Source organism: Solanum lycopersicum, chromosome 5 (genome assembly GCF_036512215.1).
Source record: "Solanum lycopersicum chromosome 5, SLM_r2.1".
Taxonomy (NCBI): domain Eukaryota; kingdom Viridiplantae; phylum Streptophyta; class Magnoliopsida; order Solanales; family Solanaceae; genus Solanum; species Solanum lycopersicum.
The window spans coordinates 20,837,105-20,857,145 of NC_090804.1; positions in this window are offsets into that span (position 1 = coordinate 20,837,105).

Sequence of the window (20,041 nt, forward strand, 5' to 3'; positions counted from 1 at the left end):
ACAAACATCCTAGCTATAATAGTTTTCATACACTTTGGTTATGCTTGTTTTGTGAACTTGTCCTTCTCAACACGATGAACTCTTTGTTCAGTCTAATACATGTGCTTTTATAGTCTATAGTACTTCGCAAAAAGGATTTTTTGTTTTGATCCAAGTTCTAACAAATTGCGTGTTTCTAGAAATGTTATTTTCTTTGAGAATAATATTTCCCTTCTACTCATATTGAGTCATCTTTTTTTTCTCGTCCTCCTCCTACTTTGAGAGTTTTTCATTGTATTCTAAGCGGTTCAAACTAGGATATGTGTATGAGAGACGTAGGCCAACTTTACCCCATCCTGAAATAGATCCGCCACCTGAGACTGCTCCACAACTAGAATCTGAGATTTTTTAAAGGCCTGCTCCTCTTGAACCTCCTCAACGATCTACTAGATTATCTCAAACTCCTAAACTGTATTGTTTTTCTTCTAATTTATCCACCATCTCTATTCCAACATGTTACTCATAAGCCTCAAAGATTGAATGTTGGAAAAAAGCGACGGAGGACTATGAGGAGACTTTTGCACCAGTTGCAAAAATGACTGCGGTGCGAACTATTATTGCCATTGCTGCTTCACAAAATTGATCTATTTATAAAATAGATGTAAAAAAATGCTTTTCTCAATGGTGATCGCAAAGAACATAATTATATGAAACTTCCACCTAGTTTTTTCTCATCGCCTAGATCAAATTTATTAAAGTTGAAGCGGTCTTTGTATGTATTAAAACAAGATCCAAGAGGTTGGATTGTTAATTTTTGGTATACTTTGCTACGATTTTGTTTTGAGCAGAGAAAATATGACTCGTCTTTGTTTCTTCGAAAAACATCAATAGATTGTGTTCTTCTTTTGGTATATGTAGATGACATTATCATCACAGGATTTGATTCTTCACTAATCACTATCCTCCAACAGCAGCTTAAAGATTCTTTTCATATGAAAGATCTCGGTACTCTTACATATTTTTTGTGTTGGAAGTTCATGATGTTTCTTCAGGGTGTTTCTTAACCAACACAAATATATTGTGGATATGAATTCTTTGGCTGGTCTTCAATATTCCTCCTCCGTATACTTCATTAGAAATGAATGTGAAGTATCGTCGTGAGGAAGACAATCTTCTTCCTGATCCAACTATGTTTGATATAAGTTGGGAGTATAAATTACCTTACTATTACTTGACCTGAAATATTTTTTTGCAGTGCAACACGTTAGTCATTTATGCAAGCTCCCCGTCATCTTAACTTGGTTGTTGTTTGTGTCATCATTCTGTATCTTCTAGGAACATCTACTTGTTGATTATTTTTTCCAAGTGGTTTCCAATTCGTCTTAATGATTTTAGTGATTCTAATTGGGCGGGATTTCCTATACTCGTCATTCAGTCACAGGTTGGTTCGTGTTTCTTGGAGAGTCATTGTTTTCTTGGAAGAGTAGAAATGAATATGGTGTATCAAAATCTTCAGCAGAGGTTGAATATTGATCCATGTTTATTGCTTGCTTCGAGGTTGTAAGGCTTCGTCGATTACTTGGCGAGATTGGATTTCCTTAATCTCATCCTACTCCTCTCCATGTTGATAATACTAGTACAATTTAGATTGCTACTAATCATGTTTTTCATGAGAGGACCAAACACATGGAAACGGATTGTCATTTTATACAAGAAGTTGTAGATAAAGAAGTTCTTACACTTCCACATGTGTCCAGTGATCTTCAAAAAGATATTACGTTTAAAAAATCCATGGCACAGGAACAGCATCACTTTCTAGTAGGAAAATTGATGCCTCTTGATCCATCATCACCAATTTGAGGGGGGATGTTAGCATGATGGACATCTAAACAATTGTATATATTAATGTAATTATATAGTGATATAAATTAGCATATAGATTTGTTGTAGAATCAAAGGAATAAATATTGTGATAGAATAGCTTATTTGGAGGGATAGCAAAGAAGATTTAGAGGGATTGCCTGGCAGATTTGTAGAGATAAAATAACTGATATTTAGGGATAGGAATGACAGATCTTTAGGGATTTGTAATATTTATTCTCTCTATATAATGGAAAGACTTTCACATGAGGCATTCATCAAAGCTGACCGAAGGTATTCTGGAGAAACTCTAAATGACCTCATTTGTTCATGAATATCTCTCTCGATTTGAGAAAATTGCAAATCGAAATTGGGGTATGCTACTGCACTAGCTAATGCACATATTTGTTTCAGGCTCTAATATGATATAAAGGCTGAGGTATTAGATTTTCTCCATCTTGATTTTATTGATGCTATTGGGCTGGCCTATTTACATCTGCAAAACATATCAAGCTCATGGTCCTTCAACGTCCCTACCTGGTATGGGCTGCATTCCTTATAAAAATCTTACTCCTACTAAAATACAACGAACACGTAAGCTCGATCTTTGATACCATTGTGATGAGAAATGGAACAAGAACCATCGTTCTAATTCTACCTCTAACTTTTACTTCTCTTATAAGAGGATGAGATTGTAGAGCTTCCACCCCCGAAGTCGAAAAGGTCTTTGATAGGTCTCTTACCCAACCTTGTACTGAGGTAGAGCCAGTACCGACTATCAGTTATGTCACCTTATATGGCGACTCACACCCCACCGTCTTTCGTTTCATCTGTAATGTCAAGGGATCTCCAGTTAAGTTTCTTCTTTACGGGACCAATACTTATAATTTTATGCATCCTTATGTTCTTAGTTTTCTCAAACTACCAATTGATACCTCCTCCAAAATTTTTAGTTCTGGTGGGCAGTGGTCATGCACTAAGATATTTGGGGCTCGTTCTTCATGTCTCGCTCACCATTCAAGGATTTACTCTTTGCACAGAGTTTCTTATCATAGAATTTCAGGGGTCTAATATGGTCCTTTGAATAGTTTGGTTGCACACTTTGGGTAGAATTGACTCAAACTATGATTGTCTTATCTTTGAGTTCTCTTTTGCCGGGAAAATCATCTAGTGGGTTGGGGATCCTTCTACATTTATGGACCAAGTTTAGTTTTCCTCTCTTTGTCGTTTAGCCACTACTAATTCAGTTGCCTTCTTCTATCACTTGGATCTTATTGCTCAAAGCTCTCTACCGTTACCAGATCTCCCCCCCCCCCCCCCCCCCCGGTTTGACCTTTCTTCCATTTTCCTTTAAAGATATATTAAAAATACCCACTAACTTACTTCCTTCTAGACCTCAGGATCATCGCATTCTTTTGTTGCCCAATTCAAATTTGGTGGATGTTCACCCATATCGCTACCCCCATTTTAAGAATTCTGAGATTGAAAGGATTTATCTTAAATAATCAAAGATGGTGTGATTCACCCTAGTTGTAGCACTTACTCTTCCCCTGTTCTTCTTGTTCGAAATAAAGAAGAAACTTGGTGATTTTGTGTCGATTATCTTGCTGTCAACTTTATTACAGTCAAAGACCGTTTTCCCATCTCTTCCATTAATGATCTCTTTGACTAACTCCATGGGGACTACTTTTTTTATTAGTTATATTTGCTCGCTGGTTGCCACAAAATTCGAGTACATCCACTAGATGTTGAGAAAATGACATTCTGAACTTATGAAGGGCTCTATAAGTTTGTTGTGATGCCCTTTTGTCTTTCCAATTCACCATCAACCTTTCAGGCGACCATGAACTAAGTTTTAAATCATTTCTCTGCCAATTTGTTTTGATCTTCTTTGATTATATCTTGGTGTATATCCAATAATGGCCCGACCACCTGGACCATTTAGAAAAAGCTTTTGAGGCTTTATACAACACACATTAGTGGTTAAATGTTCCAAGTGCCAATTTGGTCGAACCTATATTGAGTATCTTGGACATATCATGTGGATCCTGATATAATACATGTTATTGCGTCTTGGTCTACAACTCTGACCATGAAGGATGTGCGAGATTTTCTGGCTATTATCGCCATTTTTGTCAAATCATAAGACATATTGTTTTGGTGCTCACTGATTTATTAAAAACGGATACCTTTGGTTGTACTGATCTTGTGGTTTCTGACTTTGTTAAACTCAAAGAGGCTCTTAGTAATGTACCTGTTCTTCACCTCCCCAATTTTTGTTGCCAATCTGTGTTAAGAAAATCAGAAATTCCTGGTTGTAATAAATCATTCAGAAACACGAAGTAACTTAGATTTTTAGAACCAGTAAATAAGATGAACAGAAATTTATTTGTAAAAAATAATTTAATCTGTAAAACATACCAGAATCTGGAATACTCTTTTGAAAAATTCAGGAAGAAAATCAAGTCCACTGAATTCACAGTGTCCCCTTAAGGAAATTATTCCCCTCTAGTATCCGAGGTTTGATTTGGAATATAACCTCCCAGGGTAAAATGATCTTAATCAGTAGAGTATAGATACAAAAAACTCTACTGTCAGCGAATCAATCCACAGCAGGAATGTACACAAAGAAATATATGTGTTTTTAAGAAGGAAGATTAGAAAATTCGTTAGGAAATATTCTAAAGACTGAATGGTACTTATAGACAAGAATAATATATTCTGAAAGGTTGCTACCCTTTCAGAATTGACACGACCATTAATGAAAGGTTGCAAACTTTCAAATGGTATTGACTGTTCCTGAAAGTTGCAACCTTTCAGAACAGTCATGACGGGAAATTTTGAATATAACGGAATAAAGAGTTGAAAACATTTCGGTTAAATTCTGTTATCAACTAATTTATTGAAAATAATTTTTGGCCATTTAAATTAATTAATAAATAATTAAAATAATATTTGTCCAAAAAATTATCTCTCGATCGATCATTTGCCAAAGCCAAAGCCAAAGCCGAAGCCGAAGCGGAAGCGAAAGCGAGCGAGCGACGACGACGACGGTGCGAGGGGGGTCCCTCTTTCCAACCCTTTTAACAATTAATTGGAGTGTTTATTTATTTAAACTCTCCTATTTTCATTTCCATTACCGATGAGGGACTATTGCCTTTTTCAATAAAGCATTAGAGGACTTTTCAAGTTCCCAACCTTTCAAGTTCTAAACTTTTCAAATTCCTCTCCTTCCCTCTATTTCCCATCAATTCTTGCTACATACCCAACATTCCCCAACACATTGATGGGGAAACGTTATAACATAGTAATGCACGGACAATTGTGTACTTTACAAGCAAGGTTTAATTGAATCTAGATAAGTAGGTTTCCCCTTGGACTTTCCGTAGTGAACATATGTCGGATATACTCGGTCAATCGGTAGATGTGATATCTTTGAACCGTCGAACTTTGGTGTATACCTAGACAACCATATGTCACACAATTAACCCTTTACTGTTTATGATTCTTACGGTTGTGTTCGTTTCAGCCATGAACACCTCCTGGATTCATGAGTGTATAGAGAATAGGCTTTTGACATAAAATTCTCTTTGAAGCGGCTTCCACTTCACACTCACATAGGTGATTTCTAACCGTGTCATCTAGTAGATACACTATTTGGTCAAATCTACCAAACTTAGCAAATCATTAAAAACTTTAAGCTTTATTACCTCATTAACAAGCCTTAAAGTCTTTACCTTTTCTTGAACATTGTCTTCATCATGAGAATAGATTGAGTTAATTGACAATGTCGAACCGTCAGCCACAACTTTGTTTTTCTCCTTGAATCTAGCTCTTGGGATCTCCAGTCTGCTTGATAGAGTTACCGTCATGCTGACTTGTCCTAAGCCGTAAACCCATTCCCTTAGATGATCTTTCAACTGCCTCTCTCACTAGGCCTTTCGTTAGTGGATCTGACACATTATCGCTTGACTTTACATAGTCAATTGTGATAATTCTACTAGAGAGCAGTTGTCTTATTGTGTTATGTCTATGTCGTATATGACGAGACTTCCCATTGTACGTAACGCTCCCTTCCCTACCTATTGCTGCCTGAGTATCGCAATGTATGCAAATTGGTCCAACAGGTTTGGGCCAGAATGGAATATCCTCTAGGAAATTCCAGAGCCATTCCGCTTCTTCACCAGCCTTATCTGAAGCAATGAATTCAGATTCCATTGTGGAGTGAGCAATACATGTCTGTTTGGAAGATTTCCAAGAGACAACTCCTCCACCAAGTATGAATACATAACCACTCGTGGATTTTACATCATTTGACCCGGTGATCCAATTTGCATCACTATATCCTTCAATCACAGCAGGATATTTATTATAATGCAAAGCATAATGTTGTGTCCATTTTAGATAACCCAACACACGTTTCATAGCCATCAAGTGAGTTTGATTCGGATTACTAGTGTACCGACTCAGTTTACTAATAGCACATGCTATATCTGGTCGCGTGCAATTCATAATATACATCAAACTTCCCAACACTCGTGCATATTCCAATTGAGAGTCACTTTGACCTTCATTCTTTTTAAATGTACAACTTAAATCAATTCGAGTTTTGACTACATTGAAATTCAAGTAATTGAACTTATCCAATACTTTTTCAATATAATGAGATTGAGATAATGCTAGTCCCTGGGGAGTTTTGATAATCCTGACCCCTAAGATCAAATCAGCAACTCCTAAGTCTTTCATATCGAACTTGCTGGACAACATGCGCTTAGTAGCATTTATATCGTCAATTTCTTTACTCATTATTAACATGTCATCAACATACAAACAAACAATGACTTTATGATTCATAATGTTTTTAATGTAAACACATTTATCACATTCGTTAATCTTGAATCCATTTGCCAACATTATTTGATCAAATTTAGCATGCCATTGTTTGGGTGCTTGCTTGAGTCCATAAAGTGACTTCACAAGTATGCACACTTTCTTTTCTTTACCAGGAACTATAAACCCTTCAGGTTGTTCCATGTAAATTTCTTCCTCTAACTCTCCATTTAAGAAGGCTGTCTTTACATCCATTTGGTGGATTTTAAGATCATGCACTGCTGCTAGTGCTATTAACATCCTAATTAATGTTATCCTTGTTACTGGAGAAGATGTGTCAAAGTAGTCCAGACCTTTCTTTTGTCTGTACCCTTTGACTATCACTCTCGCCTTATATTTGTCAATAGTCCCATCAGGTTTCATTTTCCTTTTAAAGATCCATTTTTATCCTAAAGGTTTATTTCCTGGAGGAAGATCAGTCAATTCCCAAGTGTGATTGCTTAAAATTGATTCAATCTCCCTATTGACTGCTTCTTTCCAATAAGTTGACTCTGACGAAGACATAGCTGCTTTAAATGTTTGAGGCTCATTTTCAAGCAATAGTGCTACAAAATCTGGTCCGAAAGAAACAAATTTTCATTGTCGAGTACTTCGCCTAGGTTCCTCACTAATTAGAATATTTTCCATTTATTCTTCTCGTGGTCGTTTAGGTCTTTCACTTGTTGACTCACTTTCAGTTTTATACGGATAAATGTTTTCAAAAAAACTCTGCATTATATGATTCAATTATCGTATTAACATGAATCTCAGGATTATTAGATTTGTGAACCAAAAATCGACAGGCTTTACTATTCACAGCATACCCAATAAAGACACAATCTATTGTTTTGGGTCATATTTTAACCCTCTTACGTAAAAGAACCTCTACCTTGTCTAAACACCCCCACACTTTGAAATATTTCAAGTTGGGTTTTCTTCCTTTCCACAACTCATATGGAATTGATTGTGTTTTTCGATGGGGTACTCTATTGAGTATTTTATTAGCTATAAGGATGGCTTCCCCCCAAAGATTTCGCGCTGAACCAGAATTGATCATTAAGGCATTCATCATTTCCATTAATGTTCTGTTCTTCCGTTCTGCCAAACCATTTGACTGTGGTGTATAAGGTGCAGTAGTTTGATGAATAATACCATATTCCAAACATATCTCTGCAAAAGGAGATTTATATTCTCCACCCCTATCACTCCGAATCATTTTTATCTTTAGATTCAATTGGTTTTCCACTTCATTTTTATATTACTTAAATGCATCAATTGCTTCATCCTTACTATTAAGCAAATATACATAACAAAATCGAGTGCAGTCATCAATAAAAGTTATAAAATACTTTTTCCCACCACGAGATGGTGTTGACTTCATATCGCATATATCTGTGTTAATTAACTCTAAAGTTTTAGAATTTCTTTCAACAGACTTGTAAGGATGTTTAACAAACTTACTTTCCACACAAATTTCACATTTCGACTTATCGCATTTAAAATCAGGCAATACTTCTAGATTAACCAATTTTCGCAAGGCTTTGTAATTTACATGTCCCAAACGGGCATGCCATAAATCACTTAACTCCAATAAGTAAACAGAAGTGGAATTTTTATTAATACTGTCAATAACCATTACATTTAGTTTGAAAAGACCCTCATTGAGGTAGCCCTTTCCTATAAACATTTCATTCTTACTTATTACAGCTTTATCACTAACTAGGACATACTTAAACTCGTTCTTAACGAGTAGTGCAGCAGAAACTAAATTCTTCCTAATAGTAGGGACATGTAGAACATTGTTTAAAGTCAACACTTTGCCAGATGTCATTTTCAACATTACTTTCCCAGTTCCTGCAATCCTTGCTGTTGCTGTGTTTCCCATGAATAAATCTTCATCGTACTCAGCAGGAGTGTACGTTGCAAAGGCTTCTTTTGCAGAGCAAATATGTCTAGTAGCACCTGAGTCGAGAAACCACTCCTTGGGATTTCCAACTAAGTTACATTTTGATATCATTGCACACAAGTCATCTGCATCTTCCATCTTTTCCACGATGTTTGCTTGACTTTTGCCTTTCCTTTTGTTTTTGTCCTTTCTTGGAGCATGACAATAAGAAGATCTATGACCATCCTTGCCACAATTATAACAGTTGCCTTTGAATTTCTTCTTGGCCTTTTCTGACTTCTACCCGTTGGACTTTTTTCTCTTTTTGTCTTTGGTAGGAGATTCTTCAACAATATTAACTCCAATAATTGTTGAACTCTTACGCGACTTCTTTTCGGCATTTCTGTTATCTTCCTCAATCTTGAGACGAATCACAAGATCTTCAAGCTTCATTTCTTTACGCTTGTGCTTTAGATAATTCTTGAAATCATTCCACGAAGGAGGCAACTTCTCGATCATTGCTGCCACTTGAAAAGCTTCATTTACTACCATATCTTCAGCAATCAGATCATGGAGAATAAGTTGAAGTTCCTGCACTTGTGATCCAATAGTTTTACTATCTACCATTTTATAGTCTAAAAACTTTGCGACCACAAATTTTTTCAAGCATTCATCTTCTGTCTTATATTTCTTCTCAAGTGCATTCCACAACTCTTTTGAAGTTGTTATTGCACTATAGACATTATATAAGTCATCCTCTAAAGCACTCAAAATGTAACCTTTACATAGGAAGTCTGACTGTTTCCATGCTTCAACAATCATAAATTTTTCCCTGTCTGGCATATCATCAGCAGGTACTGGAGTATCTTCACTTGTAAATTTCTGCAGACCAAGAGTGGTAAGCCAGAAAAATACTCGTTGCTGCCATCCTTTGAAATTCACACCTGTGAATTTACCCGGTTTCTCTTCTTGTGATACAAGAGTTCGGGTTGGTGCAGCAACAGCCACTGTAACACCAGTGTTTTCCATTTCTGATAAACAAAATTGATACAATATAAGTAAGCAATAAATTATAATTGCAGACTTAAAGGAGTATAAAATCACAACGATTTTTGTCTCCACCAGAAACACAGATTTAATTAATTTCCTTAAGATTGTTGCCAATCTGTGTTAAGAAAATCAGAAATTACTGGTTGTAATAAATCATTCAGAAACACGAAGTAACTGAGATTTTTAGAACCAGTAAATAAGATGAACAGAAATTTATTTGTAAAAAATATTTTAATCTGTAAAACTTACCAGAATCTGGAATACTCTTTTGAAAAATTTAGGAAGAAAATCAAGTCCACTGAATTTACAGTGTCCCCTTAAGGAAATTATTCCCCTCTAGTATCCGAGGTTTGATTTGGAATATAACCACCCAGGGTAAAATAATCTTAATCAGAAGAGTATAGATACCAAAAACTCTACTGTCAGCGAATCAATCCACAGTACGAAAGTACACGAAGAAATATATGTGTTTTAAGAAGAAGGAAGATCAGAAAATTCGTTAGGAAATATTTAGAAGACTGAATGGTATTTATAGGCAAGAATAATATATTCTGAAAGGTTGCTACCCTTTCAGAATTGACACGACCATTAATGAAAGGTTGTAAACTTTCAAATGGTATTGACTGTTCCTGAAAGTTGCAACCTTTCAGAACAGTCATGGCGGGAAATTTTGAACATAACGGAATAAAGAGTTGAAAACACTTCGGTTAAATTCTGTTATCAACTAATTTATTGAAAATAATTTTTGGCCATTTAAATTAATTAATAAATAATTAAAATAACTTTTGTCCAAAAATCTCTCAATCGATCATTTGCCAAAGCCTAAGCCGAAGCGAGCGACGACGACGACTACGGCGCGAGGGGGGTCCCTCTTTCCAACCCTTTTAACTTTTAATAGGAGTGTTTATTTATTTAAACCCTCCTATTTTCATTTCCATTACCGATGAGGGATTATTGCCTTTTTCAATAAAGCATTAGAGGACTTTTCAAGTTCCCAACCATTCAAGTTCTAAACTTTTCAAATTCCTCTCCTTCCCTCTATTTCCCATCAATTCTTGCTACATACCCAACAATTTTCACCAGATATTCACGGTTGAAACAGATGCATCTGGTGATGGCATTGGAGCAATTCTTTCTTAGTAAGGACATCCCATTGCCTTCTTCAGCCAAGAGCTTTCTTCTCTAATGTGTGTCGCTTCTACTTATCATAGGGAGATGTTTTCCATTATAAAGGTTGTTCAAAATTAGCATCAACACACAGGTAATCCAAACACCTGAACAACAGAAGTGGTTTACCAAGTTTATTGGTTATGACTTTAAGATCTCGTATAGAATGGTAAAACTGACTTAGTGTCAAAACTACGGGAAATTAACAAATATGATGCCTCCTTAGTTGCTCTTTGCCAACAACTACAGGATGATCCTACCTCTTTGTTGGACAACTCTTTCCATTGTGTCTTGCTTCTTTATCAAAACTGTCTTGTCATTCCCACTGATCTGACTCTTCGTAAGTTATTGTTACAAAAATTCCATGCTTCAACTATAGGAGAATATGCTGGTAAAGCTAGAACTTCTAATCAGATTTCCTCAATTTTCATTGGCAAAGCATGCCTGCTGATGTCAAAGAATTTTTTTTCTCACTACAATGTTTGCCAACAAATGGAAGATACTTAATTGAAAACAATAGGACTTCTTCAACTTCTTCCGGTTCCTGATTCCACTTTTGAGGAAATATCCATGGATTTTATCACATTTCTTTCTCCTTCACATGGCTGCACAACTATTTTAATGATTGTGGGTCGTATTTCCAAGTATGGACATTTTATTTCCTTGCCCCGTTCTTTTACCAGTTAGAAAGTAGCTATTGTTTGTGTGGAGGAGTATATCAAATTGCATGGTTTTGTTTCTAAGATTGTCACTGATAGATATCCTTTTTTCTTATCTGATTTTTTTTAAAGAACTCCCTCCTTACAGTCAAGTGGCTTTCAGCTCCTCTCCTTATCTTATTTGGAAGAAATCTCTCCTTAGAGTCAAGTGGCTTTCAACTCCTTTCCTTCTTCTCACTACTGTCAAAATGTTGAATTTCCTTTTTTTACACTGGCATTCCTACAAAGAACTCACTTAGTGAAAATTTCAGTATACCATCCTCGAAAAGATGGTAAAACTGAGGCTCTCAAGAATTCTTAGAAATGTATTTGAGGTGTTTTACTGTCGATGCTCCAGCTGACTGGTTCAAACTCCTTCCATGGGCTGAGTTATTGTATAATACAAACCTATCAATCAAGTTCCCAAATGACACCAACTCCTACAATTTCTCATTATGTTATGGTTGACTCCCATAACTCTGTTGTCACGACTGCATTCATATAACATGATTAAACTCCTTCGCAGCTGCGCACAAATCTGTTAAGGTCCCAAGAACAAATGAAATATGTTGCTGACAAAGGGAGAAGAGAAGTTACCATCAATATTTGTTATTAGGTCTATGTTCGTCTTCAACCTTACTGTCAATTGTCAACACGCCTACATAAACACAACAAGCTCAGGCATCGGTACTTTGGTCCATTACAAGTCCTCAAACGTATTGGTGAAGTTGCGCAAAAATTAGACTTTCCTGCCTCTTCATGTATTAAACTTACTTTTCATGTTTCAGTTCTTCGGAAGTGTATAGGCCCCTGAAAAACATGTTACTCCTCTTGTATTGTTGAATCAATCTTCTTCTTTAGTTCTGATGCCTCGTTTCACCAGCAGCGCGTGTTGCACAAGGGCAGTATTGAACTGGTCTAATGAATTCTCAAGTGGTCTAGCTTTCTCGATTCATATTCCACTATGGAAGATAAGTCGACTATCCTTCAGTAATTTCCCAAGTTGAACCTTGGGGACAAGGTTCCTCTTTAAGGGGTTGGCAATGTTATGAATATGGTTAATGTCCCACTCACACTAAGGTGCAACAACATGATAAAAGTTATACCTAAATATTTGGAGGAATACTCCACTACTGGAACCAACAAGGGGACAAATGTGTCAAACATGCCAAAAGATACATATTACCACATAGGGTTTTTCACCGAGCAACAAAGCCTATAAATAGAAGAGACATACAAGGCTACTGCTTATGCCTATTGTGAAAGTTTATTTTTTTCTTAGTTTCCTTTAGTTTCTTTTGGTAGTTGAATGACTCAGCAAGTTGTGATTCCCTTAAAGCAAGTATACCCTATCAGTTTATCAATACAAGTTGGTTCATATCAGGTGGCCCACTAAAAGAGGTCTCTTACAACATAAAACTAAGAATTTCTACAAGACTCTAACATCAAATCATATCCTATATCTAGTGATATCACTTATAGGGTTCAAGACTTGATTTTAAGCAAGCCTCTTGATAGCTATAACTTCCTTGATGTCTTGAGATTCAACGTTATCTTCATCAATGTTCCTTGATTTGTGGAGTTCTGTCAATCAAGAGATATTTAAGCATATTGAGTATCTTATTCTTTCCTTGGTTTTATTCCCTTTTCGCGTGATTGAATTTTGATGGGTTCAATAAGACTTGATCTAGTTTTGCACTTGAAGTTACTTATTATTGTTATTAACAGAAATCCTTGAATGCTTGGAAGGCTAACACAAACTTCCAACTATAGTCATCTCAATAAAAGGTGGGTCCCACAGCCAAGCTTTGTTTTAAGCAAGCTTCCTCAGTATCCACACCAAAGTTCCTTTTAGAATTCCATTTTAAGGCTTTCCAAATGATGTTTTGATCAAAATCAATCATTCAAACATATGAAGCTCTAAAACACTTAAAATTTCACAAAACTCAAACAAATTATCAGGGAACAAAACTGTCTATGGGAAATGTCTAACCGTTGAAAAAAAATCAGAGAATGGAGAAAGACATGAAGCGTCAATACATTTTCAAACTTGGTAGATCAAATTAGCATTGATTTCTTATTTTGTTACTTAATATTGACGAATATTTGTTGATATTAAACCCCCCTCCCCTTATTGTATATGTGTGTGTGTGTGCGCTCATAATTCATTTTGTTAATAATTTAATAATAGTGAAATCAATTAAAAGAAATTACATTTCCTTTAGTAGTTGTGAATTGACCCCTACAACCACCTATGCCCTTAAAATGTGACATGGTTGAGTGTTTATCATCAATTCCTGACCACTGGCTTAGCTTGGTGTTGTCATCCTATCTAGAGTTGATATTTGGATTTTCAAAATGAGTTTTATGAATCCCTATCTTATATTAGGTTATGTAACATGTGTTTTTTTGTCATAGTCATAGATTGTCATTAACTAAACTAGGTTTTGACTTGAGGGGTACCTTCTGGTAAAGATTGAGATCCTTGAGTTACTCTTCCCGTTGTTGATTCTTTATAATTTTCTTCGTTTCCTAAGTGATGGTGATCATATTATGATAATTTTTTTGTGTATGTTTGATAATTTTTGGGCCCAAGGCCTTGGTCGAGGACTAGTCGGGTTCCACGTTAGTTCTTTATGCTCTAGGAACACGGTTATTTTGGTTAAGTACGTTTGGTTGCTTAGATGTTATTGTTTGGTAGGTGAAGCATGCATGCATTGTATTGATACTCATCTTCACATGTTTAATGGTACAACCCAGGTAAATGATGCAATTCCACTTATTTGCATATTATTTTTAAGTCTTTTTTAATAAGTAGTGTTTGGCATATAGAGGGTTACTAGCTACTTTCCATCTTGTATTTACTGTGTATATTTTTTCAAAAATTTATGTATTGTATAACCTTATTCTCGTGATGTTGGTATGTCTTCTACATGTGAATCTTCTGTATATGTATATTCTTTCTTGTTCATAAATGCTCATGTTGTAAATTTTGTAGCTTTTATATATGTAGAAAAGAAGAATCCAACAAAGAGAGAAATGACGTAGGATTTTTATATAAATTTTTCAATAGAACAAATTGGGGGTTAAAAGCAACCTTTTTTTTATTGATGTAAGTACCCTTCACTAGCTAACCTACGTTGTGGGTTTTCAATTTTTTCGGCAGACTAAAGTACCACCACTTATTTAGAATTATATTTTATTCATGTTGGTCCATTTATCTCTATCTTCATCCATTTATCTCTTGTTTAGTATTTACTTTTCGCTATAGTTTGAATTTTTTCTTACCTACGATAGGGTTATTTTAGGTTTCATGATAGTTCAATTATTGGGTGGCGACATAACTCTACTTTGTAACCCTAGAATGTCATATGAGTGGATAAATAGCCTTGTATGGTTAGATACAGCCTACATGCTGCAAATTCGTTTTTCAGCTTCTACTCTTGAATACTTGTACACTTTAACTTCATGCCTAACGGGATTGCTTTCTACTTTTGTTTTAACCTACAATTGTTTGATTTCTTCCATTTTTTTCTAAATTGTGGATTTTAACGCTCATCCTGTAAAGTAAAAAAATAATATTTATTTCCATTTTAGTTCTTTCGTACAGTCAATATTTTAATTATCTTATTGATATTTAAATTGGTTTATTTTTATACTATATCTTCTATATCGTCGTGATTAATTTTTTTTTTTACTTTTTAAACTTTATATTTTAAAATTTAATTTTATTATATTTCCGTACAATAGTAACGTTTATATGCTTGAGATTCTATGACATAGTTGACATATTAAGTTAATGTAATGATATTTGAATAATTGATTATTTCCTTACTATATATAATATACGTTCTTGATTCTTTTCCTTACTCTGTTAACATAATATACATATAGTTAAATTGATTATAGTTCCGTATTGAACAAAAGTTACTCGGTCAAGATTATTTCCAATACTTTATTAACTTATATGATCGAGATTCTTGCTTCATTGGTAACATTCTAAAATTATCTATATGAGCACTAAACTGGAACCTACATATTTCAATATTAAATAAGGAGGAACGTTTGAAAATGAGTTAGAAAGAATAAGATGATTAGTATGAATAATAGTGTTTGGGATTTAGCAATTTGAATCTACGTATATATATCCTTGGTGACTCGAATACAAGAAAAACTAAAATTTTGAAGTGGAGGACACTCACTATTCGAGATATATATTTGATGGGAGGTTGATTTTGTGAGTAGATACTTTTGTCTTTAGTAAATGAATTAGATCATTTGATAGTTTTTTCTGATTTTTAAAAATATTTATCTATGTAGAAAAGTTAATATAATATTAGTGTTCCTTTTTGTATAGATCCGTTAATTACACATTTATAACATATGAAGTATTTTTGTCAGGTACGAAGAATTCTCCACCTTTCACTTTAATATGAATTCGAAACATCAATAAAGCAAAAATGAAGAAGCGCCCAAGGAGGGTAAAAAAAGTTATAAAAATATTATTTTTTTTCTAAATATTTGTTTGTGTCTATTCGCGTAGAGATATATGAGGAAGTGAGATTTCTAGATAACATGGGTGCACTATAAAATAAAGGTGAAACGAAAAGGTATTAATTGAGGATGAATCCCTAACCCTTGAAGAAATGACTTACTCTTCAATAAGCTAGGTGCACCAATTATCCTTTCTTGCGCATGCAGCCCAACAAATAATGCTAAATAAATTCTAAAAAATATGTATATAAAATTAAATAAATTCTTAAAAAATATGAACATAATATTAAATTAATTTTTCAAATAGTGTATAGATAAAATATTTCGTTTTACAAAAACAAAAAACAACATGAATTCACACCATGCATCATGTTCATAGTCCTTTTATTTATTGTCACTATTGATGAAACCAACTCTTTCACGTGAGTTACACTTTAAAATCAAGAAAAAAGATCTAGCATTCATTTACATGTGTACTACTTTTGGGTGGTAATGAATGTGAAATTTTGATCATTTAATATTTTTTCTGATTTTAGTGTAATAAATATTCTATAAATCTAACAAGAATGAAGACCATCTGCTCATTTCCAATTCCAGTTAAAGCAAGTAAGAAAATTTCCTGCTTGCTTTATTTATTGGCTTCAATACTTCCACTAATTAAGAGTCATTATGGCATTTGATCAATTTGTGCAGGAGAAAGCACATGAAAACTCAGCAGACCGAAAAGGAAAACGACCTATGTCTGAACTATATGAATTGAAGCCCATCGTACCTATATTTTTCAATCTAGAGAAAGGAGGAACATCTGAAAATGAGTTTAAAGAAGAAGATGATTATGATTAAGAACAAGATTTAGCAATCTTGAAGTCCATTTATCATTACTACTTCAATAATTGCAGTGCTATTCCGTATTCAATATCAAAGGAAATGATTAATTACATCGAGGATTTAATCCCTAATTTAAAACTTCATGGAGAGTCATTGACTACTAAGATCTTTTTGTTGCACCACAATTTCTCAATTGATTGGGAAATGGTTGGAGGATATTTTCCTGAAATAATTCATCCTGTTTATCGTGAGATTTCCAACTTGTGTGTGGGTTTATGGGCTGATTTTGGAGACTATGATGCAGTTGACAATCGTGATGTAAACAAAGAGCACGATGTAGTTGATCGCAAGAGTTCTTGATTCTTCATTCCTAATTTTGAAGATCAATGTTGTACTTCTTTTAATTCGTTAGAGCATTAGCTTATATTTATTACATTAATTTAATGTTTTCTTGCAAGGTTTTACAACTGAAAATTATTTGGTATTAGAGATTATGAAAAGTAATATAGATATAAGCATTTCTCATTTCCATTTTAGCTTGATGTATTTTATTTAAGTAGTTATACAAATAGATGTCTTAATTAACCCTCTTTTTCAAGGAAGGAAAATAAAAACAAGAGAATCATAGAAGAAAATAGTCATATATTTGAAGTAATTTTGAGTAATTTACTCTTGTCTTTGTTTTCATAAATAAATGTTTACATTATTTGTAGATTTTTATCATTTACATCACTTGAATCAACTTGATAAATTTAAGAATATATTTAGTTGAAGATGACATTTCAAAGAAGTAATTAAAATTTAAAGTTACTCAATGGAGATTTGAGTTAATTTGTGCTTTGCAATCCATTTTTCATGAAGTTCATAGAACGATTGCCTAAAAAAGTTCATACAATAGATGAGTACAAATCATCAAGTAGTTTTCCTTATAATAATTATTTTATGAGTTAATATAATATAATAGTATATATTCTACACATTCATGAATTAGCCATTTACATATATAGTATGTTGGAATACTGAACCCTAATTTGCCTAAGGAGCATATTAATCTATTTGGTCCTTTGTCGAGTACTGACCTGCATAAAGTAAAACAAGTTATGACATAGTACATTATTATGGAAACCCCTATAAATAGTAAAAAAAAAACTATCATCTACTCCTCTGTAGAATTTAATGAAACTTCATGAAACTCATAGCCTAAACAAAAGGGTACAAACTTATATATAGAACCTAAGAGTTTATAAACCAGATGCCGACGCGGACGAGGCTGATGTTTTTACTTGACACCGACACCATTACTTATTCTCCAACATACCTCTATCCACATAAACCCCATCATGTTAGTTAAGTGCAACACTCAAATTGAGAGAAATTGGAGAGAAGAGGAGAAGGAACACTTACATAATATACAATCACATCGGAGAATGATATGGAAAAAAGAAGAAAAGGTCCCCGCCTTAATATTATAATATAACTGGAGGAGTTTGAGAAATACTTTTTGAGAAAACTAACATTGGACTAATCTTTTATTCAATTTGGCCTTATATAGGATTACAAATTCAATAGAGTCAAATCCCACTAAACGACTAACGAAATTCACTAACCTAACTCTCCTAAACTTTAGTAAAAGTATCTACTACTCTGGAAAACAATAGAACACTCACGTACTAATAAAATATCAAACTAACATCTAAGCTAAAAAAATAACTAAATTGCCGACTTGGTAAAATCAAACTAAGAATGATGTCATCAACTTTTAACACCCCTTGTCGACATCAACTCTCCGTCTTAACCATGCCTAAATTCGTACAGAAATTCTCTTGTTAACAATAGAACATTTGGTGAACAAGTCTGCAATTTGATGTTCTATTTTTATGTGCTCCAAACCAATATCTCATTGACTCACTTTCTCTCGGATAAAGTGGTAATGAATCTCCACATGTTTGGTTCTTGCGTGGAATATTGGATTTTCAAGAAAGAAAATTGTTGACTTATTAGCATGGTACAAAGGAATTGCATAGCCTACTAGTTGTTTAGATCCTTCATCAACTGTGTAAGCCATATACTTTCCTCAGCTGCAAGTGCTCTTGCCTGACACTCTGCTTCTGTTGTTGACAATGACGTTGTTGACAACCTTTAGCTACACGAAGGATTTAAGAATAAGAACAAGTGACTCCATCTCCAAACTTAAACACAAACCCAGTAGTTGAACGATGGGTATCATGATATTCTCTAATAGTCAAAGTCACAGTATCAATCAGCTTGCATTCTTCACCTCTCTTATACAAAATGAATTGTACTCTTTGCATTTCTCATGGTTGATTTGAAGAACTCAATCTTAATGAAACTTCTTTGGATTATAAATGTAGAGAATCATCACACCTACCACATAAGAGATTTGAGGTCCTGTTAGAGTTAAATAATTCAAACAATCAATCAATACCGACTCATTGTTGCATTTTATAAGTATTTCCCTTCATGCACACACATCGGAAAATTTTGATATCCATTGGTGTTGAGGTTGGTTAACAGTTGAAAATGTAAAACTTCTTCAATAGTTCTTTGGAGTATTTTTAGTGAAGTAAGTAAATTCTTTCTTCACTACGATCAACCTCCAATACAATAAAATTATTGAGATGTTTGAGCTCCTAAAATTGATTCAGTTGTAGCGCAACAATTCCTCCTCCATAGCCTTAATCAACTCTGGATTATGGAATGCTTCCTCCAAAGTTTCAGGTTCCTTTTAATTTTTGTCTTCTACTATGGAAACATTTACAATCTCTGGATTTTGCTTTCTTATCCTTGTTGACCTTCGTTGTGAAGTTGTGTATGTACTCCAATTGGCATACCATTTTCACATGTTTGTTGGTACGTACTATTTATTCATGGATTTTGAGTCACGTCTTCATCATACCATCTTCATTAGCTTTACCTTCATCTCCATCTTGACTCAGGTGAATATGAGAAGAGACTAAAATGGTATCAGTTCCTTATTTAGGACCACCAATATGAGGCTTCATCAAATATCACATTTCGAGAAATGTAGCACTTTGCTATACGTTGACTGTCATACCCTATAATGATCTAACAACTTTTTTGTCAATCCTTCTACATATATGATTAGGTAGAAATATATAGCAACACATTCGTAAACACAAAAATAGTTAATAGAGGATTTCATGTTCCACAACTTCTCCAAAGGTGAAAG